The sequence below is a fragment of the Pinus tabuliformis genome, chromosome 3_2, assembly GCF_031772625.1.
Source record: "Pinus tabuliformis cultivar Carrire ecotype Pingquan chromosome 3_2, CPIR1, whole genome shotgun sequence".
NCBI classification, from domain to species: domain Eukaryota; kingdom Viridiplantae; phylum Streptophyta; class Pinopsida; order Pinales; family Pinaceae; genus Pinus; species Pinus tabuliformis.
In genome coordinates, this window is record NC_142302.1 from 106,103,462 (window position 1) to 106,131,069 (window position 27,608).

Genomic DNA, 27,608 nt, shown 5'->3' on the forward strand with positions numbered 1-27,608 from the left:
CCTGCTCAAATGTGGATCACAGAACCACTATTAAGATTTAACTTGTAAATTACTCATTTTAGGCTCCTTAAATATGAGTTTCTACCAAACGGATCCGCAGATAGATGTATACTTTATTCATTTTCAAATGAGCCTAGGTTTCTAGATTGGGATATCGCTAAAGCATCTCCTTAGGTACAAATAAGGGAATTGCATATTTTCATGAGAAATGTAGGGATAGGATCATAAAATTCAACATTAAGCCTAAGAACATCTTTCCAAGCCCGCCTAGGGGGTCGAGGGGCCTTCAGTGGGGCCCGCGTATGTTTTTTTTTAATTATTTTAAAATGTTTTCTTTACTTTAATTTTTTTATTTTTTTAAAATATATTTTAATGTTGTTTTTAAATGTTTTTAATGTCTTCTTTAACGTTATTTTATTTTTTTATTTTCATTTTAACCCTTTTTTTTTCAATTTATTTTTTTAATGAATTTTTTTTAATGTCTTCTTTAATGTTATTTTATTTTTTTATTTTCATTTCAACATTTTTTTTTCAATTTATTTTTTTAATGATTTTTTTTTCTTAAATTTTTTTTAATGTTTTTTTCTCATATTTTCTTTTTTACTTGAATTGCATTTTTTTTAATATTTTATGTTTTTAATTTTTATTTCTAGGGATTTTTCTTTTTCTTATTTAATTGTATGTTTTATTTTCTTTTAACTTTTTTACTATTATTATTTTTACTTAAAAGAAAAATTGAATCATTTTTTTGAAAAAAACTTCGAATGATATAAAATTTATAAAAAAAATTCATAAAATTTGTTATTGTTCCAATTTTTTTAATTAAGATTTTTTCATAAAAAAAAACTTTTATTTAACATGTCATTTTTAGCGAAAAGTTCTGAAATACGTTTTTTTATAAGTATATCTATATGCAAAATGTGATTTTTTATCGAGTGTTTAAAAGCATTATTTTTAGTGACAATTATTTATTTTGTATTGAAGTATTAATTAATGGTATATAAATAAAAAATCCTAACCTAGAAATATTAATGTTATTATTTTTTAAAACATTGCAAAAAAATTAAAATTTTCATTATAGAAAAACATTGTAAAGACAAAAAACACAACTTTGGAAAACCCTTAAAAACAAACATCTTAGGATGAAAGACAAGAAGAGGAATAAGACAACTTGAAAAATGGTTAAATAATCAACATTTTAAAAATAATTGTGCATACTTAGGAAATAAGAAAATTTAAAATGTCAAAAATATGACTTAAAAAAACAAATGTGGACACTTTTCAAAATCCTCATGAAAATCTTTGCCCATGGGGCTTTGGATTGACGGTGAATGGGTGCACTGTGAAGGCACTCCTTGCGATAGGTCATTGGTTCAAATCCCTTTTGGGTGCTTACCTACCCAAAAAAAAAAAAAATCCTCATGAAAATCACCAACATTTAAAAAAGATTATCCACACTTAACACATTAAGAAATTTAAAGTGTCAATAATAATCCCTCTAAAAAAAGGGGTTGATGCTGCATCAACACTTTTCAAAATCAGCATGAAAATCACTAACATTTTAAAAAAATGTCCATACTTGACACATAAGAAAACTAAAAGTGTCAAAAATATGCTCCAAAAAAAGGTGTATTCTGAACCACTTTTCAAAATCAAATGACTTTTTACTACCTCAAAAAATGGGTACTCACTATAATGCCTGTTTGATAGTTTACACTATTACAAGGGGTTTTCTTCCGGGTGATACATTTTTTTAAGCATTATAACTTGTTTAGCAAATATTAAAAGCTTGGATTTTACCAGCTACTACTTCCTACACATCCTTGCGAGGACATTTCATGTCTTTTATTTCATTCGTTTCATACATTGTCTAAACACATGCTTGTGTTTTCCTTGTAGTGTGTTTCTTTTCAAACATGACCTTATTCATGCCCTATAACAGGCTTATTTCCCGATATTAAAAAAAAAAATATTTATTTTTCATCTATGTTTGGACATATTTTGACCTTCTTTCTACTATCACAATTGATAGGATGTTCATATTTCAATTATTTTGTGAAGGTTCTTTGGCATATCTTGCCGTGAAAGATATTCTTTGTTACTTCTTTTTGGTCCAAAACTCATAGCCAAGTTGAGGTGGCGAATCACACCTTTGTCCAACTACTCCAAAAATGAATGTTGGGATAACACATTACACTTAGTGAAACATTGCTAAGATAGAGCAATGCACATTTCCAAAAGTTATTTTCCTTTTCAAATTTGTTATGAGCACTAGCATTCCATAGCCCTTTTTAACTTTCCATCCACCATATAGTATCCTTCTTTCAGCCAAGTGGCTCATTCTACAACCCAGTATGATGTGTAAGGATGTCAGTCTGTCATCAAAATTGAAATTTTGCTCATGTCGGCCAAAATAAAAATGAAAATAAAAAATAACGATACAAAATATTTAAATAATGTCCGCTCATAAAAAAATTGCATGTAAAGAAATTGGATTCCTCTCACCTCTTGTTAGATCCATATTTAAGATGGATCTATTCTCTTTGTAGTGACAACTCAACCATACGCTTACTGATATATTTGTAAAAGATCTAACCCTTATCAATCGCCAAGCATGCAACTCCCTTTATCTTAACCAAGCACACATAAAGATATTGTGTGATCATCACCATAGTTCTTCATCCTTCCAAATGGGTTAGACGGTATGGTTGTAGCTTCAAGAATAGTGCTTTCAAGGGGATACATGTTATAAGCTTCATCCACTTCATTATGGTCAATATGAAATTTTGTAATAAGTTCATGAAAATGTATTCAAATTGGATCTTCCACAACAATTTGGTATTTGTTTAAGGGTTAATTCTTGGGAGCTCAAGTTGTTTGAGCCTTCTTAGCTAGATTAAGGCATTCCCATTTGGATTCTAATAGACAATATCTATACCACATTGGAAAGTGACACTCATCATGTCATTATCACTATTTATCTCATAGGTAACAAAGGTAAAAGAAAATTCCGAGGTAAATCATCTCAAGTGGATGAATTCGCTATTATTTTCTTTCATCTTATTTTGCAAGTGGTAACACTTGCTTCTTTAAACAAGAAAGAAATCCTCAAACTCATGGAAAATGACCTAGACTCCAACAAAGACCAACATTGACATAACAATGATGCAACATTATAGTGCATTTCAGCGAATTGTTATTTTTAAAATAAAAAAGATGATATCATCAAAATCAATTACCTCATTTTAATTTAAAAAAAAAAATACTAAAAAAATAATTATTAAAATTATTTAATTGGACAATATTTATTTTATTTTTATAACGATAAATATAACTTAATATATACTACCTCACGGAAACAAAACAATTATTATATTAAAGCAAAGTAAAAAAATATATATTTATAAACATTTACATTTTGGATATACTTAAATTAATATATATATATATATATATATATATAAACCTTTACATTTTGGATATAGTTAAATATAAATGTTACTTCACACATTTATAAATATGTTTAGTTTATAAACATTTAAGAATGATAAACTCTAAATTTATTATCTAGTGATATTTTTGGAAGCTAGTGATATCTTTTTCCAAAAACAAATTTATGGTTTTGTATTATGAACTATACTTTTTTTCATATATGGATTAAAAAAAAGGTTATTTGATTGTAATTAAAAAAAAATGGATCTATTTTTTCATAGTATTAATTATTGTAAAATAAATTAATATACACTTGATATATGTTAATAAAATAAATTAAATAATTAATTATAAAACAAAAATACTAATGTGGTTAAATTTATAATAAATTAATTATCTATGGAAAACATTATTTTGGTAAATTTAATGATTTAATTTCCAACTCAAAATAGGTGTAAAATAAATTACTAATATCATTTTATTTTAAAATAGATCATTGTCATAAAAAGATTATTAAACTAGTTATTTCACTATAAATTACAAAAGAAATATGGTAATGCATAAATTCTAGAAGAATCATGATATATGAAAAATTATTGAAGATAAAAATTAGTAAATAAAATGTCATTTAAAGCTAGAAGATTAAAAAAAAAAAAAAAACACTTATATTATGTCAAATTTGATAGATTCTATACCTTTGGAACATAAATTGCCTCTTAATTTTCAATATCAAATATTTAACAAGTTTTAAAAAAATATTAATAAATAAAATAAACTATATAAAATAATATTAATTAATTAACAATAGGATTAAAAATTAAACCTGAACATCACCTCTCAACCTTAATTTGAATTTTCAACTCGTTTAAAGAAAATTGATTTTCCACCCACAATATCAGAGTGAAATCATAATCAATGTTACCAAATTTCATAAAATAGCATATTTAATGTAAAAGTAGTAGGTTTAAATCTAAATGAATTGTATCGCTCTATAATTGTTTGCTTCCCTCATTAAATAAACTTGTACGAGCCGGTACATGTGTAACATGGAATTTGATTTTACAATGGATGCCATCTTTTCTACCTTCTTGTAGCTCAGTGAACAATAGAAGGATTTTTATTTCTCTTTTGATTGCTTTTAAATAAATAACAATTTTAAGAAATTACTATTAACATGATAATGAGAATAAGTTGACTGATAACTCCCTAATTCAAATAATTAATAATGTAAATTTTATTTATGATTACAGAAATAAATAACAATGAAAATAATTAGACCTAACTCTTGAATTAAAATAATTAATAATGTAATAAATTTAACTTATAATTCGAGAAGGTTTTGACCACAATTTAAAATATAAATATAAATAATGCATATAAATAAAAATAATAATTAAAATAACAATTTTAATCATAATTTAGGAAAGCATTAATAAAATGAGAATGATAATCGGAAAATAATTTGACTTATAAAGAATTCAATTAATTAATTTGAAATAATAATTATAAATTTTATTGACTTATAAAGAATTTAATTAATTAATTTAAAAGAATAATTATAAATTTTATTTTTGACTTTATATCTAATTAATTAGTTTCAAAGAATAACTAATAATGTTTAAGGAATGATGAGGTAAATTGAATGGATCAATTATCAAGAAAAAAAATGAAAAGATAAAAATGATAATAATGAAAAGGATAAAAAATGATTGGAAATGAGGAAAAGGAGAAAAATATTTATGAGGATAGGGTATAATTAAGGGATGAAACAGAGGAAAAGGGGAAGATATATAAGAGTAGAAAATACAAAGAAAATAAGAAAGGGGGAGGGGTAACAAAGATAAGAAGGAAAGAGAGAGACAAAGGTAGAGTAATGGATTCAAATCAAGAGAAAGACAAAGGGAAGAGAGAGAAGAGGATTTATTAATGACAAAGGTGGTGGATAAGATGTTTCCACGAGTCACTAAGCTTGTACTCATAATCCCTATTGAAGTTATTTGGGTGCTTTATGACCTCTAAGGCTTCACGAATAAGGCAAGTAGACTAGAAAGGGTCATGGGCAAGGATTTTTGTTTAGTCAAAACTGATAAGGTTCTTGGTGTTGAAGGAATGTTCATGCAGAGTTGACTTTAAAACATGGTTGTGGGAAGTATTGACCATGTGCTCCTATAACCGAGCTTTAAATGACTTTCCATTTTGGACAATGTAGGACTTTCCACATGAACAAGTAATTTGGTAGACTCGGGGGCCAAGCATTAGATCAAGTTTATCTTTGGGAGATGTAAATAATTGGTGTAAGATTTTTTTGGGTTTAAATAAAGTTTTGATGTTCTTTCTTGCTAAGAATTTTGAGATGATATTAGTGGTTCCTTTTATGTAAGGTGTTAGGATATTCCGACACATAAGAAATAATTAAGTATACCTTGGTCTAGTGTATAGTTAGGTAAAGTTTGTTGCTTTTTTATGAACTTTTGTAACTTACAATCCGACAGTCATGATATGTTCTAGACATGAAGTGATGACAATTCATTCTCTCCTCAGTATTACTGACACTTGATTTGTGGTTTAACACCCAGTTGGTCCATGATCTCTATTTAAAGAGCATGGAGGGTCATTTGTTAGGGGACAATTTATGAGAGAAGCTTATGTAAATTTTCTTTCTTTTATATTAATAAATTGTCATGGATTCTTTCCCTCTTTGAGGGTTTTAACCACGTCAAGAATATTGGTGTATTGATCTATGATCTATTTTTGAGTGATGTCTTTTGGTTTTCTATCTAAGGAACTTACCCTGTAAATTTATACATGGTATCATAGCTATTCAAGGGTTTCATCCATTGGTGATCCAAATCTGAATTTGGTATAACTGCATCGGAGTTTCGTTTCCGAGATCTACTTTTTCTCACTGCTTTCGAGCTGATAGGACTGCTCTATTGTGTTAGGAGCATATGTTCCAATGAGGAACCCCTTTCGTTTCACACGAAAAGGTTTCCGGTAGCCCTAGCTTCGTCATTTTTAAGGTTCGGAGGTATACAGTATTTATTTGCAGTTATAGTTATTTATCTCTCTGTTTATTTCTATTTATAGTCCTCTATAATATATATATATATATATATATATATATATATATATATATATATATATATATATATATTATCGGATCTATACCTTTCATTTATGTGTATGCTCTTTGCCCCACAACTCTGTGTGATCTGAGCAAACCGGAAATAGAAAGAAATGATATTTCTCATGTGTGTGCTCTTTTCCGCTGCACCTTAGTGTGATATCAGAAATTCATAAACATTGAGGAAAATATTTAGTTTCTGACAAAATCTAACTTTAAGTCGTAAGGCTTGGATTACTTTTTCTTGTTCGTTTTGGGTTGTGTGGGTTTTTTTGTTATGTAGGCAAAAAATGGTTTTTGAAGTAAGCACGTATTCAAAAGCTTCATTGAGGAAAAAAAAAACCCTTCCTCATTTCCAAAAATTACTAACATTTTAAACTAACTCACTTGGTCCAAAGTTACTTTATGTGAATCAAGGTCTTGGGTTCAAGTCTAATTTTTCAAAAAGCACATGTAACTTACATTTTAAAGTTACTTTATGTAAAGGTGTTCTCACCCATTATAAATCGTGAGTCACTTATAATTCTAAAGTCATTATATCTTTTATTTAAGTTACAATTTAGTGGATAGTTCATAAAGTACCATTGTAAAAGTGACTTTCACTTATTTATAAAAGTGGGTCACATAAAGTAATCTTTTTTTTAAATGAACTAATTAGATTAAGTTTGGAAATGGGAAGAAATTTTCTTTTAAATATAACATTATCATTCACTTCCCAACATTCACGTGGTTCATCGGCATCTTCAACAACGTTTCTTCAAAAAACCACAAGTTCTTCATCCGGAAGCCGTTTTCAGTGCCATTTTTCTAATCTCCCTAATTTTTTGAGATCTTTCCATTAGAACACTTATTTTTAGTGTCTTCAACTTTAGTTTCTTTTAAAATGGAAATTCTATGCCTAGTTATTCTTGACAGCACCAACTACTTCCAATGGTTATCCTACATTGTGGATTTACTTAGAAGTAAAGGTCTTTCTAGAATAGCCTCAAGCCAAGAGTCTAAACATAAAGATGAAGATAAGAAAGCCAAATGGGAAAATAAGAAAGATCAAGCACGTTGGTTGATAGGGATTTCTATTTCTCCAGACCTTAGATTCCATATCGCAGAAATTGATACCCCCGATGAAGAAATGAAACAACTCAATAAAGTTTTTGGAATTAAAAATGAAATTAGAGCCCATCAACTCGAAAATGAGTTGCTTACATTGGACCCCAAAAAAAATTCTTCCATTGAAGATTTTTTGTTCAAGTTCAATACCCTTAGACTTCTCTTGGAAGGTGCTAAGGTTATGAAAGAAGATGGTAGCCTTATCTATTTTATTATTAATAATTTAGGACAAGCCTACTCTGTGTTTGTTTCCACCTTCCATTCTACTAGAGAAACCTTTTTTTCTTAAGGAAAAGACTACAAGTCCCCATCTTTTGATGCCTTTTGTGATTCTTTAATAAGATAGCTAGAAAAACTCTTACATCTTGGCCTTCTTAATACTGGAAACTCTTCTAAGAAAGCCTTAGCAGCCCAACATCAACCAAGTTCAAAGAATCCTAAGAAGAAACATCCTAAAAATAATGGTCCTAAAACAAACAAGGATCCTAAGCAATTTCAGTCTCACAATGAAAAATCAACTCAAAAAAATGATAAGGCAACTAAAAACAAAGGGAAGAAGACTGATAGACATTATAACTTTTATAATCGTGATGGCCACTTAGAATCCAAATGCTTTAAGAAGATGGAAGCCTTGGAAGCAATGATGAAGAAGCATAACATCCATTTGGAGCACTCTTCAACTTCAACTTCATCTTCAAGAATAACACTTTCTGCATGTGGTTGTCAAGCATCTCGGTCTGGTTATGCACTAACTGTATCTTATTCTTCTCATTCCCATGAGTAGCTCAGTGATTCTAGAGATTCTCATCACATGGCCAAAAATAAAGCCATGTTTTATTTTTAAATGAATGTAACACCAAAAACATATATGTTGGTATGATATATCTCTTAACGTTATAGAGACTGGAACTATTCATATATACAATGGTCAGTTTAGTGATGTATTATGTGTTCCTACCTTATCCTGCAACCTTCTAACTTATATCAGATAACTCATTCATGTGAAGGTAATACCATTGAATTTTCACCTCTTGATGTTGTAATTAAGGACCTAAGAGAACCTAGACAGATTTTAGCTACTTGAATTGTTGATGATTCTACAAAGTTGTATAAGTTTAACAACTTTGGATCATTAATGCTTCCCTTGGTATTTATTGCTTATAATAATGATAAACTATCGCTCCCTTCAAAATATATGTAAATAAAATATGGTGATGGGTCTTCCTATGGTATCTTGCGGAGATGGTTTTTGTTCCTCATGTGTACTCAGAAAAAATCATCGGGATAGTTTTGAAAAAAGTGCCTCTGGGCATGCCTCAACGCCTTTACAGCTTGTGCATAGTGATTTATGCAGTCCACTTCTAGTTGTTTCATTCTATGGATACAATTATTTATTAACTTTCATTGATGATTTCTCATGACACACTTGGGTATACTTCTTAAAACTCAAGAGTGAATTCTTTAACATGTTCTTGGCCTTTAATGCCTTTGCCTTTAAGGCCTTTGTTGAGAAACAATATGGACATCAAATTCTTAAGCTAAGATCTAATAATGGCAGAGAATATGTTAACAAAAAATTTCTCAACTTTTGCACTAAGCATGGAATTCAATTGCAACATATTGTTCCATATACTCCATAGCAAAATGGTGTAGCTGAAAGGAAGAATCACACCTTAAAGGAAATGGCTAATTGTGTGCTTCAATCTAAAAGACTTAGTCTTAATTTTTTGGCAGAAGCAATTAACTGCGTAGATTACATAGTAAATCACACTCCTACTAATATTTTAAAGAATATTACCCCAGAAGAAGCATGGAGCTCAATTAAACTAGATGTAAGTCACTTTCGCATTTTTGGAAGTGCAGCATGGGCCCATATTCCAGATGAGAAACATAAAGCCTTATAACCTAAGAGTGAAAAATGTATTTTTTTTGGATATTCTGGAGATGTCAAAGGATATAGACTTCTTCAACCTATATCAAAAAATGTTATCATTAGAAGAGCTATAAAGTTTGCTGAAAATATATTGGCCTACGAGCCCAGTTCTATGGTTGTGCCACCTCTCTCTATCCCTTCTACTTCTGAAAATATTTCATCTTCAGCTAATGACAGCGAGGATGACAATCCTCCCCACCTTTTCAAGATCCTCCTTCAGCTCCTTAGCTTCCAAAATGGGTTTGTGCTACTCACAATGCAATAGGTGCTCTTGCAGATGATCCTACAGATCAACGTTGTACATGTTCTCAGTTCGATGGAGCCTCTTATTTACTAGCTCAAGCTTCAGCGAATTATGATCCTGACACCTTTGTGGAAGCTTCAGGCCATCCAGATTGGGACGCAACTATGAATGAAGAATATCATTCATTATTGGAAAATGATACATGAAACGTTGTTCATATTCCAAAGGTATGAAAACTTGTTAGATGAAAATGGGTTTACAGAACCAAGTTTGGACCAGATGGAAAAGTAGATAAACATAAAGCTCGACTAGTTTCTAAGTGTTTTTCACTTATTGCCTCTTTCAAGTGGGAAGTCCATCAGATGGATGTTAAATTTTCCTTCTTGTATGGGGACTTTCATGAAGAAATCTATATGGAAAAACCTCCTAGCTTTATACAAATAGACTGCAGCCTTGTATGTCGGCTTAATAAATCGCTTTATGGTCTCAACCAAGCTCCTCAGGCTTGGTATGCCAAAATGGATAGTTTTCTTTTAGATACTAGCTTTTCTAAGTGTCATTCTGACAATATTGTCTACACCAAGAAAGTGGGTAAGTCTCTTATCATTCTTGTTCTTTATGTTGATGATATTATCCTTACTAGTATTGATCCCAACCTTATAAACCATGTGAAATCCATCCTTAAAAAGTAGTTTGAAATAACAGACTTAGGACACTTGCATTATTTTCTTGTTCTTCCAGTCTTGCAATCCAAAGAAGGTATTTCCCTTTCCCAATCCAGGTATGCATGTGATCTTATACGCTACTTTCACATGGAATATTGTAAGCCAGCCCCTTCTCCCTTTGAGTCTGGAGCCAAAATTTTAGTCACTTGTACTTCCCCTAAAGTTGATGCTACCTTATACCATCATCTTGTTGGAAAACTTTTGTATCCAACCCATACTCATTCTAACCTTTCCTTTGTTGTTGGCCTTGTTGCTCGGTTTATGGAAAACCCACATGAAAATCATTAGAAAGCAGCTAAATGAAAACTTTGTTATGTTCGAGGTACAGTTCATTTTGGAATTCATTACAGTGCAGAAGCATCTCCTTTATTGGTTGGTTTCACTGATTTTGATTGGGTTGGTGATCCTGATGATTGTAAGTCTACTGCAAGTTATGTCTTCACTCTTGGTTTTAGACATATTACATGGGCTTTCAAGAAACAAAGTGCCATTTCTCTTTCTTCAGCAAAAGGAGAGTATCGTGGCATCGGTGAAGCTAGTAAGAAAGCCTTGTGGCTCCATCAAATCCTCCCAGATTTTGGTTTTTAGCAGCATCATCCAACTACACTTTTGTGTGATAATCAAAGTGCCATTCAACTATGCAAAGATCCAATCCAACATTAGCACAACAAACACATTGAAATACACATGCACTTCATCAGAAAGCTCATTCATGACCATGTTCTTGAAGTGAAATATTGTTCAACCGGTGATCAAGTTGCAAACATCTTTACAAAGGCTCTCATAGAGGCAAAATTTACTAAACTCCGATTTATGGTTGGAGTTCAGGAAGTTGTCACTAAGGGGGAGTAGGCTCTAATGCCTCCTTCCTTCTCTTATTGTGTCATCTTTATACATCCTTCAATCCTATCCCAAGTTGTTCTTAAGGGTGGATGTTAGGATATTCCGACACATAGGAAATTATTAAGTATAACTTGGTTTAGTGTATGGTTAGGTAAAGTGTGTATATTTCGTATGAAATTTTTGTAACTTACATTCCAACAGTCATGATATGTTCTAGACATGACGTGATCTAATGGTTCATTCTCTCCTCAATATTACTGACACTTGATCCATGGATTAACACTCGATTGGTCCATGATCTCTATTTAAAGAGCATGGAGGGTCATTTGTTAGGGGACCATTTATGAGAGAAGCTTATGTAAATTTTCTTTCTTTTACATTAATAAATTGCCTGAAGTGGTTGTGTTGGCTCAGACCATGGACTGTTTCCCTCTTTGAGGATTTTAACCACATCAAGAATACTGTTGTACTGATCTGTTATCTGTTTGTGAGTGGTGTCCTTTGGTTTTCTATCTAGGTAACTTTCCCTGTAAATTCCTACATAATGAAGAGAAATAAGAGCCTTGGGAGGGCGAAGGGGTTCTTTGGAGTCATGGTAAGAGCATGAAGATTTAAAGGATTTGGTGATTTGGGAAGTAGAGTAACCATCATTAATGAGGGCTTTGGTTAGGTGAGCTTTGTTGGTGGCTATAAACTGTGAATCATAATTTTTTACAACTCTACTGAAAAGGATTTTTAGGACGACTAATCTCTGCACAGGGTGATGATGAGAGTTAGAATGGAGGTATTGGTTAGTGTGAATTTTCTTGTGATAAAATTAGAAGGAAATTGAACCATTAGAGAGATGAGTAACAACGACATCGAGGAAGGGTAGGAATGAGCGCTCTTCCAATTCCATTGTAAATTGGATATGCGAGGAAAGGTTGTTGAGGTGATGAAGAAAACCTTGGAGGGATGGAAGCCCATGAGGCCACACTACAAAATTGTCATCAACAAAGTTGTACCAGAATTTCGGTTTTTGATGCCAAGAATTAAGGACCATAGACTCAAAATGCTCCGTTAAGTTATTTTCCACATCCAAAGATAGGGAAGACCCCATTGTCATTCCTTATGTCTATACATAGAAAATACCATTGTAGGAGAAGAAGGTAGAGGATAGATAAAATTTTAATAAGGTTAAGGGTTTTAGGATCGACCAACTTGGATATTAATTCTAAAGTTTTAGGAACAAGGATTTTAGTAAAGAGGGAAATAACATCAAAGTTGACAAAGATGTTATTAGGGTCAAGATGAATGGATTTGGTCTTTTGTATGAAGTGGGTGGAATCTTTAATGAAAGAATAATATGGTCCAAGAAAGGGTTGAAGCTTGGTGGCTAGGAAGCGAGAGATGCATGACTGGTGGTTCCATTAGCACTCACTATGGGTCTTAAGGCGATATCCTTTTTATGAATCATTGATTGCCCATAGATTCTGGGGGTCATAGGATGTTGAGGGATGAGTTTCCTCTAAGTAAGAGGATCAATGGACGAAGATTTGATGGCTTAGATGAACAAGTTAGTGATATAATTAATAGGATTTTTAGGGAGCAGTTTGTAAGCAGAGGTTGCCAAGAGCTCATGAATCTTAGCTTCATAATCAGAGGAATTCATTATAAATGAAGCATTCCCTTTATCCACTTTTAGGATCAAAATTTCAAGGTTCTTGTTAAGCTATTTGATCGTAAGGAACTCCTCGTTAGACAAGTTAGGTTTGAGGGGTTTTTCTTTCTTTAAAATTATCTTGCATTGCTTTCTAATTTCATTCACTTCATGGGATGAAAATCCCTCAGTGATGGACTCAATGGAGCATAAAATTTCCTCTACAGGGATTCTATGGAGGGAAATAGCATAATTGAAACCTTTTTCAAGAAATTTAAGAGTGGAGGGATCAAGTTTCACTGAGGATAAATTAACAATAGTTGAGGAAAGAAAATGAGTTGCATAACTTCAAATATACACAATTTAAGATGTTGCAATATTTGTCCTATCCCATATAGGGATTCTTTAAAGTCCCTATAATAACAAAATCTTAAACCATAACTTTCTTGAATATGAGAAAAGCTATCAAAAGGTAACATGAATTATATCAGAAGAAAGCATAACCTTGTAATGAAACCTAGATAGACAAAGCCTACTCATCATTGTTTGAGTCAAAATTAATGAAGATAGGAGGTGTGTCCTCCTTGGGATTGGCCTTGGTAGTGTCTTTAGACTAGTCTATTTCTACATCACCTTATTCCTCTTCCTTCATCTTTATAGGGTGTCCCTCTTCATTCAACTCCTCATTTCTTATGCTAGCATTGAGTTCTTCACTAGAGCATGAGGCAACTGGAGCTCATTATCCATGGAGGTCTACTACATGTGTGATGAGCATTTTTGAATTTCAAATTAAACAATAGATGCAGAAGCCCCATTTGTGAAGTAGTCGAAGTTTAAACAACCATTAGAACAAGTTAATTGAATGACCATGTAGAAAAGTAGATATGTATGAGTGTAGAAACTTTGATGTGAAGTGATCAGCACCGGGTGTAAGATTTGATGGAAAGGCTCATCATTCAATGGGGATTACTTATGTAAATACATGTTATGGCTTCCATAATTTAGATCAGGATTATAGTTCACATGCAACAAGAGTTGGAAGAATTTTTCATGTTTCTACTAGGATATGCACTTGCCACTATGAACTGTAGAAATATGACTATGCCTTCAAAATAGTCATTTATTTTTCATATTTTTTTTCTGCTTGGCAGATTAATGTTGGCACATATTTTCTCTTTTTCACTTCTTTGGGTGCATATTGTTGGTTTTCCAAATGCATTTTCTCATCACATATACATTTCTATTCCTGAGATTGGTTTGTAATGCAATGGAAGGCTTCTGACTCCCCCAGGCACTCCACATTTTCCTTCACTGAAGCAAGATGCTCCCTGTGTTAACATTTTTTTGAGACAGGTACACTGCAGAGTGGAGTGATTTATGTGCCACAAGTATCAAGCAGGACAACCTCGAGGGTGAGACACTTCTCGCTCTACATGTAAAATGGATCTACTTTTTATCACTCAATCTTTCTCTCCATTATCCTTATTTCATTCTCTGTGTAATTATGGTAAATTACTTTGATGCAAATTTTCTCTCTTCTACTGTCAAGAGTTGTGGTAATTGCAACAACAGTTGTCTCCCTGAAGCCCTAGTGTTTGGAGCACAAGCTTCTTCTGTTTAGTTCAAGCAATTTTTCATGAGTATCTATTATAGTTGAAGGGATGTTTTCTTTATTGTTGTTGATGGAAGTTTTGGAAAGTTTATTTAGGAGCATATTGTTCTATGGGTATCTTTTAGTTTTTCCAAGGGGTAATGATCAATAAATCGTATTTCCTATTTTTGCTAAGTTCATTGTTTTACAATGCTTTAGGGAAATTCTAGTTCTCCAATTTCACGAATCAGTGCTAGTCCACGAAGGTCTAGCACTACTTCTTGTTCAAGTGGGCCAAATACCTACTCTCAAGGTAGAGCATCTTCAAGTCAAACTGGAAATCCAAAATTGCAACCTTTAACATCTTCTGGCAGGCTAGCTACTTCTAGCCAAAGGTCTTCCACACGTTTAGCAAAATCCTCAGTAATAGCTTTACGAAGGTCTAGCACAAGCCCCCGTGGTCACCTATCATCAACATGAAGAGGTGGATATTTAGCATAGAAAAGCAAGCATGGTCGCTCCTCCTCTCTAAAGATACAACCATGGAAGTCTAGTATTCCTAATTTTGCCCCCCGAACCACCTCCAAATATCCACACAACATTATATGATCTGTCAACATCTCGCTCAAGGAGGTTGTGTCCAGCCTCAAGGCATGGAGAAGAAACTAGGAATAAACCAAGGGGACAATCTATATCTCCAAGAATTTCTAGGTTGCCTAACTAATCAAATAACTATGATTCTAATCATTTAAGCTCTTATAATAAGAGCTATGTGGTTTCATCATGTGAAGATGAGATAGATTCTATTTCTTCAACAACTTCAGTTAAAAAAATAGCATACACTAAAAACATAGTGCATCACCAAGTAACAAGAAAGAAAGGATCAAATGCAAATATCGAGGCTCAGTCAACCTCAAAAAAGCAAGTAAAACCCTCAGCAACACATGTTTCTAGTGGGTCTGGTTCTACAATACGGAAATCAGTATGCCTAACGATTAAGAAAGAACTATATTTAGATCTAGTTATTAGCTTTATGTACTTTCAGTGATATTGTATTGTACTTTTTTAGTTGATTGATAATTGATCACATTTCCTTATCTACAAAGGTAAATTGTTTCTCATATTTAACTGCATGTGTGTCCAGTGCACCATGCACCACGAAACTATTTTTATGATATGTTATTGAGATGGAGCAAGTGAATCTCTCTTTGCTATCTTATGATTTTAATGAAAGACGTCTTTTTGTTGCTATATTTTGTAGCATCTTCGTCAGAATTCTAAAAGCATGTTTAGGCCTTTAATGTCAAGTGCACCTGTTGCCTCATTTTACACCTATAAAATAAGTAACTTCTTACACCAGGGAAGCTCCATCAACTCTTCAGTAACTACTAGCTGTAATGAAATAACTGAGCATGGGGCACATGTTGCACCCTATATTGAAGATGGTGATCACGACATTGCAAATGTAAGTGATGAGTCAAGAGAGTGATTAACCCCACTCTTCCTAAAGGAAATCTTTTCTTTTGATAAAACGAAGATGAAAGTTGAAGGTGCTGAAAGACACTATGTTGACTCTTCTAACCTGTCACGAGAACAACGAGATTGCCTTGAGCTGGAACAAATATCATATGTACAAGATTTGCATAGTGATTCATATGAACATAGTTCTGGTAAACTAGACACTGGAAACCTTGGCAAGCCACTTCTAGATGGCAATGAAAGTGTCAAGAGAATACCTAGTGTTACCGGTTCTCATGGATATGATTGTTATCAAGATGGTGATATGGGCCATACTCAAAAAGATGAGCATGGAGATCAAATTGATGAACATAGAGAGGTATGTTTATATTTCAAGAAAGTTGTTATTCATAGCAATGATGAATATTTAGGCAGATCCATTGTGGACATGCAAGAAGATAACTCTTCAAAATTTATGAGCATCAAGAATGTTAGTGATGATATCTTAGAGAATATTCAAGCATCTCTTCTGAGAAATTTTAAAATTGCAAAAATGCAGAAACATGACCTTGAGTCAAGGAAATATGTGATTATGCATGAAGCTACCAAAAATCAAGTCAAGGAAACTGATTGCCACACTATGTGTTTCCAAGATCAATTTTCTGCGGGAAAATGACTGGAAGTAATAACATGAATCTTATGTCTAAATTTAAGAAGGTTGAAGAGATTACACATTGTGAAGGAAGAGGAAATGTTCAACATCAAACTGAAGGTGTGGATTTTCCATCGCAACACATGCCTGGCAAAGATGCATGGGAGCATAATGTTGAACATTCTCCTGAATGTGTTACTTCAGGGGAGTTACCAAGAAAAGTAAAAACTGCCAAAGAATCAGTGTTGCAGGTGGAGGCTATCAGTTCTATAAATTTATGGAGGGATTTTTTTCACCTTAGGAGTTGTGGGAATGATTTAATGAAATCCATGGTATATAGTACATGAAATTAAGGTCTTATTTCAGGCTCCATAGAACAAACTCAGACCACTGATCTATGCCAAATAGGTTGTAGGAAAATTGATTTAGAGAACATCACAAGTACCTCCAGCATCAACGTTTTAATTGGTTTGAACATTCTATCTGCTAACGGGGAGAAAAGTACATATCAAACTCTAGTTTGTAGTGAGAAGGTCCCTATTGATTACTTTCAAAACATTTTGGAAATGCCAAGCACTGTGGAAACGAATACATTACACCATATTGCAAGAAAAATTCCACCTGACAACTTAGTGAATAGTGTAGGCATCTCAAGCATCTACACAGTATCTGATTTAAATAGCCCACCCGTTGGGGCACATAATCAAACACATCAAGCACCAATTCATAATGAAAATGAAAGTGGAAATCCCTATACTAACTACTATGTAGATGTTCCTAAAATGACAAGAACTGTGAAAACAAAGACACTAAAGCATATTGAAGCTGCATCCAAAGTTCTAACTGGTGAATTAGCGGACATCACGAGTATCTCCAGCATTGACATGTTTTCTGGTTTGAATATCCCAACTGCCAAAGTGTAGAATAATGCACATCAAACTCTAGGTCATAGTGAGAATGTTAGTGAGAAAGCCTTAAATGATTATTGTCCAGACGTTTTTGAAATTACAAGAACTGTCAAAACCAATACATTGGTGCATTTTGCAGCTGCATCAAAAGGGGTGAGTATCCCAACTGCCAAATTGCAGAGTAATGCACATCAAACTCCAGGTCATAGTGAGAATGTTAGTGAGAAGACCTATATTGATTATTGTCCAAATGTTTTTGAAATTACAAGAATTATCAAAACCAAGACATTGGAGCAATCTATAGCTGCATCAAAAGGTCTACCTGAAAGTATTCAAGGTGGAGACTTACTGACCCTTCTAGAGGAAGGTTCTGTTTGTGTCACAAAGGAGGTAATTCTACCTATGCCAAAAAGCAATCTAGTTGCTGAAGTTGATGCAAAAATAAACAAGGATGTGGAGGTTGAGACCTCCAATAAAAAAGAGAACATGGTGTACACAATTGATCATTTTTTCAATTTCTAATAATGGATCAAGCCATTTGTTTCTGGAAATAAGCCGCTCCAGTGACTTGGCGGGGTTTGAATTGGAGACACGTTGTCGTCATCAATTCATCATTCACAAAGTCCCAAGAAACCTATACAAACTTAGAATTCCATTGTTAAGCATTGAACTATTTGAGGGTGGAGACAAGGGATTTGTAAGGGGTTTCGATCTTGAGATCGAAGTTAAGTGTACCGAAAACAAATGCTCGCCCTTAAATAATAATTGTTTCCTCTGCTAAAATAATTTGGGTCGACGTTTTCATGGATGACTTCGTAGGAATGTAGATGCCCGTCGCTCAGAATGCCATTGTTTGGCATTGAACGTTTGGAGGGTGGAGAGAAGGGGTTTGTAAGGTGTTTCGATCTCGAGATCGAATTTAAGCATACCGAAAACAAAATGCTCGCCCTTCAATAGTAATTGTTGCCTCTGCTAGAATAATTTGGGATCTTTTATGAGTTTCACAGTTGTTTTTTCCGTGTTTTTGTGGATGACTTTGTAGGAATGTAGATGCTTGGCGCTCTGTGTCCTCGAACCACTCATTGCTCCCGTCGACAATGCAATCGCCAAGCTCCATGTAGTTAGAGAGCATGGAGATTGTCTGTTCCACCAATGCCCCATGGAGATTGTCTGTTCCACCGACACCCCAACCTTGACAAGGATGATCACTAACTGTCGTGGCGGAAAAAGTCATTTGGGCTGACACAACTGACCTCCCTAGGAGTTTAAACTCGCTAGCGACAAACAAGACAAAATGGAGTGATCTTTCTCTAAATATACCTTTTACAACATGAAAAGTACAAGTGTTTAGGCTTACCTTATTCCAAAACGCTATTGTTGTAGTTCGTCCTTGCCAATCCGGATGAGCTCTTCCTTCAAGTCAATTCCTGCAACCACAAACAATCAAAGAATTACCGAGCACTTGTATTTCATATAATAAAACATACATTCAACATGCAAACCAAGGAACACATGAAATAACTCATTAACACAAGCTATTGAGAAAAATAAACCAGTTTGTATTAATAACGAAACAAAGAAACTCTTACAACCTGGCCTTGGTGTTGTGCAAGTTCCTCCCAGGGTCCATCAAGTGTTTTCCTCTACTTTGACAAAGCTCACCCACTTCCAAGTAGAATCATGTAAAGACAATCTCTCCTCACAAAGGTTCTAATGGAAGACCTAAATCCTGCAGCATTTACCCAAAGAAAATGTATAGCTCCAACCTCTCCTCCTTCTGGCTCAATGCCTTTATTTATAGTGCTGTAAAGAGGTTATTCAGGTCCACTATCAATGGGATCATCCCCCTCTATGGGTGGGATAGCTCCCTTATTGATGGGATAAGTCCCCTCTTAATAGAGATACATGAACCAACTGGAGGCGCATCCATTTCATCAAACCGACCTCTAGAATGTTCTAGAAGTAACCACAAGTAACTTTTTCAAGATAAAACTTGCGCATTTTGCCTTTTACAGAAGGACGCACCTGTCCTTTAACATACAGAGCGTCCATGGATGCAGTTTTTGTGAACATGGCCTGCGTCCCCGCAGGTAAGGCTAGAGAGAACCTGCGACCCCAGAGATAAACATAGTTTTTACAAGACTTTCTCTCTTCTTTGAGTTTGAGATGGATAACAGAGGCATAAGACTTGCCTAAGAGGGTAGCATGACTGTTGATTTGAGCCATACTAACTGTAAGTAGTCAAGGTGACATTTTTTAGTGTAACACTAACCTTGGCTTCTTGATTTCCCATGCATTTTCACGTTTCAGTCGATTAAGATGTCTCTCCTCTTCACAAGAAGGAAACCAAGCAATGGAAATAAAGGAATTTGCTCATAGTTGAGGAAGTTCATGCAATTAATAATTGAAGCACATGGTGGAATCCAATGGGTGAAGATATTTCAATCCTCTAACAATTGATCTAACAGTACAAAGTGGTGTTTAGTGGAGTTTTTCCTTAAAAAAAAATGCGTTAGGGCGTAAATATTTATACATCTAAGATAACCCAACAAAATAAAATATTAATACATGTCAATTTATTTAAATAATATATTTTAAAGCATAGTTACCAAGTTCGGCCGCACCGACAAAAAAATTCGGAGATTCGCTTATTCTGTTCGGTACGGCGAATAATTCGTGAGTTTCCAATTCGGTACGGGTCAGCGTTGAATGATTTTCGTCAAAGCGTCCACTCTGCTGCCAGTGTGCTGTGTAGAACAATGAAGCGCGGGTTCTATGTAACCATGGATCGGAATGTTGACAAATCGCTGCTCAATAAAATCATAGAGTAAGTAAATCGAGATGCAGCGATTTATAATTTTTATTTTTTTTTAGTTTTTATAATATTTTTATACGGGTAATTTTTATACGAAAACAAAATAAAAAACAATAATTTTTATATTATAAAAAAACAATTTCTATTAAATTTCTCTATAAAATGCTAAATATTGTTAACAATTTAGTTAGGAAATTGATTAATGTGCAATAATAATTAATTTGATGCATTTTGATTTTCATTATTTTTAACCTGATTTAGAGAGAAGGGATCTATAACATTTTAAATAAAAGAAATTAACGTTAGAAATAAATAAACATAAATATACTTGGTAGAGAAAAATTTAATGAATTTTCATATAATGATTGTTTATTTAAATTAAAGAAAAAAACTATGGGTAAAATATATAATGGCAATTCTTTAGTATTTAATTTTATAGAGACGAATTTTTTTCATATCTAATCGAATTGGAATTTGGTAACTATGGTTTAACATACCATCGTATTGTCATAACGTTTACTCAAAAAAAAAAAATGACCACAACACTCTCCAGTACACCATAGTTACCAAGTTCGTCCATACCCCTGAAAAAAATACGTTAATACGCCAGTTCGGTTCGATACGGTATTAATTCGGAGAATTTCAATTCGGTTCGTTGTCTCCAACGTTCACTCTGCTTCGTCCCTTCGCTTGAATGTGTTTCGCTCCCAACATGACTCTGCTTCGTCCTTTGAATGTGTTTCGCCTCCCAAAAAGAATACGTGATGTGCTTGGTTACATTGAACAGTGGCCATATAAGCAAAGTAAGGTATAAGGTAAATAGATCTGGAAGTTTGATATATACTAATCTGGTTGACTAAATATATAAGAATTGTTCAAATTACAGATTTTTAAACCTTGAAATTCAGAAAATGGTATTGTATGTATATAGATCTGGAAGTTCCATATATATCAATGGAAGCTTGATATATAGAAATCTATATGGTTAACTAAATATATAAGAATTTTTCAAATTACAGATTTTTAAACCTTGTTTAAATATATTTTATAAATTCAAAAAATGGTGTTGTATGTATGATTTTCCTTTTTTTTTAATAAAATTTACAGTTACCTTTATAATTTAGGAATTTACTTTTCAATCCTTGAATTGGTGGAAATAGGTTATTGAACTTACTCTTCAATTGTTGAATAGAAAGTAAAATTTTAATTCCAGCTTTGCTTTGTTCATGCATTAGAAGAATACAAATTCAGCAAATTTTAATTCCAGCTTTGCTTTGTTCATGCATTAGAAGAATACAAATTCGGCATGCGCAACCCAGGTGGAAATAATAATAATAGAGGAAGGGCAAAACAAGTTTAGAACTAGGCAACTTTAGTGAAAAATTGAAATAATATTGAGAAAGGTAAAGCTAATACTAAAATCGATTAGCTTTTATATATTTTGTTATAAGAATTAGCAAGTTCATATTTCTTATTGGAAAAAAAAAAAAAAACAAAAAGGATGATTTTTATAGGAAAAAAATGGTAATTTCTATCTTAGCAAATTGGTAATTCTTATTGGAAAAAGAAAAGACTATAATTTTTATAAAAAAAAATAAAAAATAGTAATTTCTATATTAGAAAATTTCATAAAATGACAATTGCAATTAAAAAAAAAAAGAAATTCCTACCTTACAAGAAATTATAAAATAGAAAATTGGAAATTATAAAATAGCAAATTGTTTGCAAATCAATAACTCTGATATAAAACATAAAAAACAATAACTTCTATTTTGGAAAAAAATTAACATATACAACTTTTATATTTTCATTAAAATTTTGAATATAAAGATTGTTTATTTAAATTTATAAATAAAATAAAAAATTAATATATTTAAGTATTTGTAAGATGTATAGTGTCGAATTTTTTTCGTATCGAATTTTTTCAATATCGTATCGAATTCAAACCCGAATTCAAATTTGGTAACTATGTTTTAAAATAAATTCAAACCCGAATTCAAATTTGGTAACTATGTTTTAAAATACTGTATAACTTACTCAAACTCCTAGGATAACCTATTGTCATCAACGGACCCAAAAAAAGCATACGTTTTTTCAGCAAAATTTCAGAGAAATGACAGGATTTCAGAAATTCAGAGATATTTTGGAATGAAATGAATGTGTCCGTCTGCCTTTCCATTACATGCGGGATTCACTGAAAACGTATTTTTCCCGGGAGAGTGTTATGAATCATTATGACATTCAACGGACAGTTAGCAAATCTGTTATAAATATGTGATAAGCAGTGCTGCTTTTTGTTGAGGAGAGACGGTGCTTTCGTCTGTTCATGTGTGCATTGTGTGTGTGGAGATCAGAAATGGGAAAACTCATTGGCGTGTCCATCAACTTTAAAATGTTGACGGGGTTCATTGCACTCCTTTTCTTGATTTTCGCTGCCCATGGTAACATTCATCTTCTTCATGGTAACATGCATAAATGTCAATTTGTGCATAATAACACCACCTTTCTAATCTTTGTATTGTGATATTTCCAGGCGGCGGTGGTGTGATGGCGACTGGTGCATTACACTATGACGGTTGTGTTTTGAATGCGGACTGCAGACTGGATGTTGACTGTCCACCAAAGACACCTATATGTAATCTTAACGCTACTGGTAGTTATTGCTGCACTGCTATACTGCCCTCTTATATGCCCTAACGGAGCATGATATGTTACTATGGAAAAGCATTTTCGTTTTTAGGCCTTGCTACTTATTTAAATAAATAACAAGTGGTTGCCCATTTTGGATTCAATGACAGTTTCCACAAGAACCGCTTTCATATAATATATTTTAAATTCTTGCTAGATTGTTTAGTTCCTTATAGATGTGTAACACTCCAACTTTTGGATCTCTCCTTTAACAAAAAGGTTAGGCACAAGAGATGTTTATTTTTTCACTAATTCAATCAACCACCATATTTGAGTCACCCAAGATTTATAATTTCTTTACTATGTTAACCAACACTCATATGGCTAAAAATTCAGCCATGGAGTTAGATCCCCTTCCTCGAGAATATCGCATGTTTTGAATAATATATGTGTGTGTTTTGTTGGTTTGATCCAAGGGGAATTTGAACTTTGAATCTCATGGTTTACATAGTATGTCATAACATGGTCATCGTCAATTACCTCATGGAATATATATATGTATGTATGTTAATTGAGTTTAACTCGGGTGGTTGGGTGGAATATTTACTATCCTCCCCATTTATTTTCAAGCCCCATTAGGCAATTTTATTGATGATTACCATTCAAATTATCAATAATAAAATATTAAAAATAACAAAAAATTAATTTATATTAAATATTTAAATAATTATAATGTGTATATATATTTCAAAATTACTTTTTATATAAATTTTAAATAACATAATCATTATATTTACAATTTTAAATAATTTGAATAAAGTATAATAAAAATGTAGATTACTATTTATAATTATGAAATGTATTACAACTAATAAATGAAATAGTTTTTTTCTAGGCATTTATTTTAGTAAATTTTTTTAATATTCCGTAGAGAATTATAAGAATCATCAATTTAAGTTGTTTAATCTGCAAAGTTATAGTGTTTCATGGATTTGTAATAGCCTTGAATCCATTTATGCTTTTAAAAAATCATCTTAAACAATAACAAATCATAATCTTGCTCAAAATTGTATTGTCAAATTTTTACCAAAATAGCTATTTAAATTTCGGCTAATTATTATAATTATATTTTATAATTATTATAATAATTATAATAATTAACATTATTATTTATGGCATAAAGAAATAACACTTTCTTTTTTTGTGTAAATCAGCTGATATATTAGATCACAAAAATGTTACATATGGTTACAAAAGGTGGCCTGCCATTTTCAGAGGGAAAAGAGAAAATGCAGGTCTGCCAAACAAAAGACCACTTATATAAGCCCTATAGCCTATCGTTGTTCAAACAAGAAACATACTGCGTAACAACTAACACTTAAACGTAGTCAAGCATAAACCGAAACAGAAAACAGCCAACCACACAGTGCTGCCAAATAGTAAGAGAGCAACTGCTATCATAGAAGGCCGCTTAAAGGCCCGCCGAAGCTTACATTCATCAAACATAGAAAATAACAAAAGCAAAGGATAAACAGGAACCATCAGCAGAAGACCGCCCACCAGGAATCCTACTAGTCGATTTTGGCGATGCCTGGAGAACCAGCAGCACTCGGACCAGCGCCATCATCTCCCTTGGGAACATTGCGAGGCCTATGGCGTCTAATGATGGTTGTTTTGGAATCATCTTCAGGGATTTCAATAGAGACACTTAGCACATGGTGCATGTATAGCTTGAAGAGCCGAATAAACTCTCCCAGACTCTGAGCAAGCATTTTAAGTTCTTCCGTGAGGGAGTTGATGGAAATCTCCAGCTTGTCCAACCGTGTCGAATTCTTGGCAGAGGCGAGGGAGTTTTCCTAGTAGGCCTCCTTGAAAGCAACACCTTGCATGCTTATGGATTTTTCAAGCATCATTTTCATCTGCCAAGCCACACTCTGCGTTCTCAGGAACTGGGTAGCTCTGGTTGATGGGGTGCCCGGGTCCGAGATCCAATCTACCTCCTTGTTGATGGCTTTATTGTCCATCCCTTCATTGGCTTTGTCCACCTCAATTTGGAGCTCTTCAATACTCTGTTTTCCTTTTTTGGAGACCGAAGCCTCATAATCCTTCTGGGCTCTCTTTAAATCTTTGGTAGCTTTAGAGCTGCAGAGGTTGCGCTCAACCATCTCAAGATTGCAGGTACAGACTATTGAAATGTGAATTCCTATACACAAAACCGTAAACACAGGGCTAAAATTTGAGGAATACCATAAGCAGGTGAAATCTTTCCGATTGGCTCTGTATTAATAGTGAAAGACGCGGTGTGAGGGGCCATGATCTTAACTGAAACTTCCGTCTTTTCCATGTTTCTGACAGCCTAGATCCCCAACAGGTGACTGACAACATTCCTATTATTATGGTTGAGTGTGTTCGGACTGCCATGCTTATCACTTAAGAGAAGAGGCCACGCGTACCCCAAATCATAAAAGGTATGCTAACCTCTATCCTTGTGGTAGATCTTCCATCTTTTCCAATGCGAGCCATAGGACAACCGCCAGCGATGCCACCACCAGGCATTAAGGATTAGGGAATAAACATTAAGAGCAAACCACATTATTCATTGATGATCAGTACCTTGTAAGTCGTCCTCCTCTCCTGACACGCCTGTGAGGTCTTGCCTTGAGATTTGAAGGCATTTATCCCAAAGATTAGCACATGTGACGCTCTGCCAACAGGTGTCAATGTCATCATTCGGGTGGTCGACCGCATGGTTGGCTAGGCTATCCACCATTGCATTCACACTGCGCCTGATTGCCTACAGAACGACTCCATTGAGAGCAAAGAGATGTTTGGCGATGAGCGCGGTGACCATGACTAGGCACCAATTCTTAGTAACCTTCTCAGAACGTGAACCATTTTACATTTTCCTCGCAGCATTAATGGCTAAGAGTGAGTCTACTTCCACTATTTCTGCCCCACTACCCAGGCGGATTAGGATTTGCAAACCCTGCTCCAGAGCTATAAATTATGCCTCGTTGTTGTTGGCTTCCCTAGAGAATTGTTGTAGATATGAAGAATTTCCCCCTTATCGTTCCGTATGACACCTCCAAGGCCGAACGGGCCAAGGTTTCCCTGAGAGGCTCCATCAAAGTTTAATTTGTGGAACCCCGGGATAGGAAGTTGCTAGGACAATAGAGATGGAGCGGGCCGAGGTCTCTATGCCAGAGAATTGAGGCCAGTTGCAACACTCATGCCAAATAGCTGCAGAATTTGCTTGTCATTAGCGGAAAGCCCGTTTGTTGGTTCTACTTTACTACTGGTAAGGGCAGTTTCTCGCATATTTTGCATGATGTTTGTTTTGATGGTATCTAGCTGCCTAGATTCCCTCTGAAAAATTCTTCTATTTCTTTCTTTCCATGTGGACTAGACTATAAAACTGGGGCTTAGCCTCCATAGGATGTTTACAGTGTCGCAGCTAGAATATTTGGTTTTCCAGTTGGCTATGTTGTCTTGTATGGACTCTATGTTCTTGCCTATTTGTCTGGAGATCTCCTCCATCCATACCCATAGTTTATTGTTCCATTCACAATTGTTGTGGAAATGATTCATAGACTCCTCTTCTTTTTCACAGAGGGGACATCGGGATGGACCAATGAAGCCTTTTTTGCATAGGTTCTCCCAAGTGAGGATCTTACGATGCATTAGGAGCCATAAGAAAGTCTTTATCTTCGGCCAGATGGTGGTATCCCAAACATTATTGTGCCAAATTACTTTCTCTTCCAGATCCATGTGTTCTAAGTAAAGTTTGGCTTCCTTTAGGTTGAAGGTGCCTCCATCAAGTTTGCCCCACCTTAGTTGATATTCATCCTGAGAGTAATAGATCTTCCTCTTATCTAGACAAGAGTGCAAGGATAAGAGAAGGTTTCCTATCACATCTGCCTGTGGGGGAGTATTAGGGTGCCAATGTCTCCATTGCTAGTCTGCGCTACTAGCAGTACAATATTGGTTCACCCTGAGTTTTCCTTGTTCCTGATACCTGTGCTGCAGGGGAAGATAATCATGACTCTTAAGCTTGGGAAGTTGTTTCCAAGCATCTTCCCAGAAGAGAGTCGTGCTACCATTGCAGGTTTCCCAAAAGCAGGGATCTTGTATGATGTTCTAATTAGCCCATTCCAGGTTCCAAATGGGGGATCCAGCTGGAGGGTCAGTCATTCTAATGAGATCCCGAGGGCGCCAGTTTTTAGCATACCTAGCTTTCCATAGCTTGGCCCAGGGTGTCTATGGTTCCTTGACCTGTCTCCACTAGAGATTGGAACCACAAGCTTTGTTTACTATGTCTGGGTCTTGAAGCTGCAGACCACCTAGGATCTTGGGTTTACAAAGTTTTTCCCATGCTACTAGAGCCCATTTCTATTCATCAGTTTTTCCAGACCATAGGAAGGTTCTCTAAATGTTTCTAATTTTTTGGAGAACACCTTTGGGAGCCAGAAGGATGGAGAGCATATACTGAGGAATAGTTTGAAGGATAGC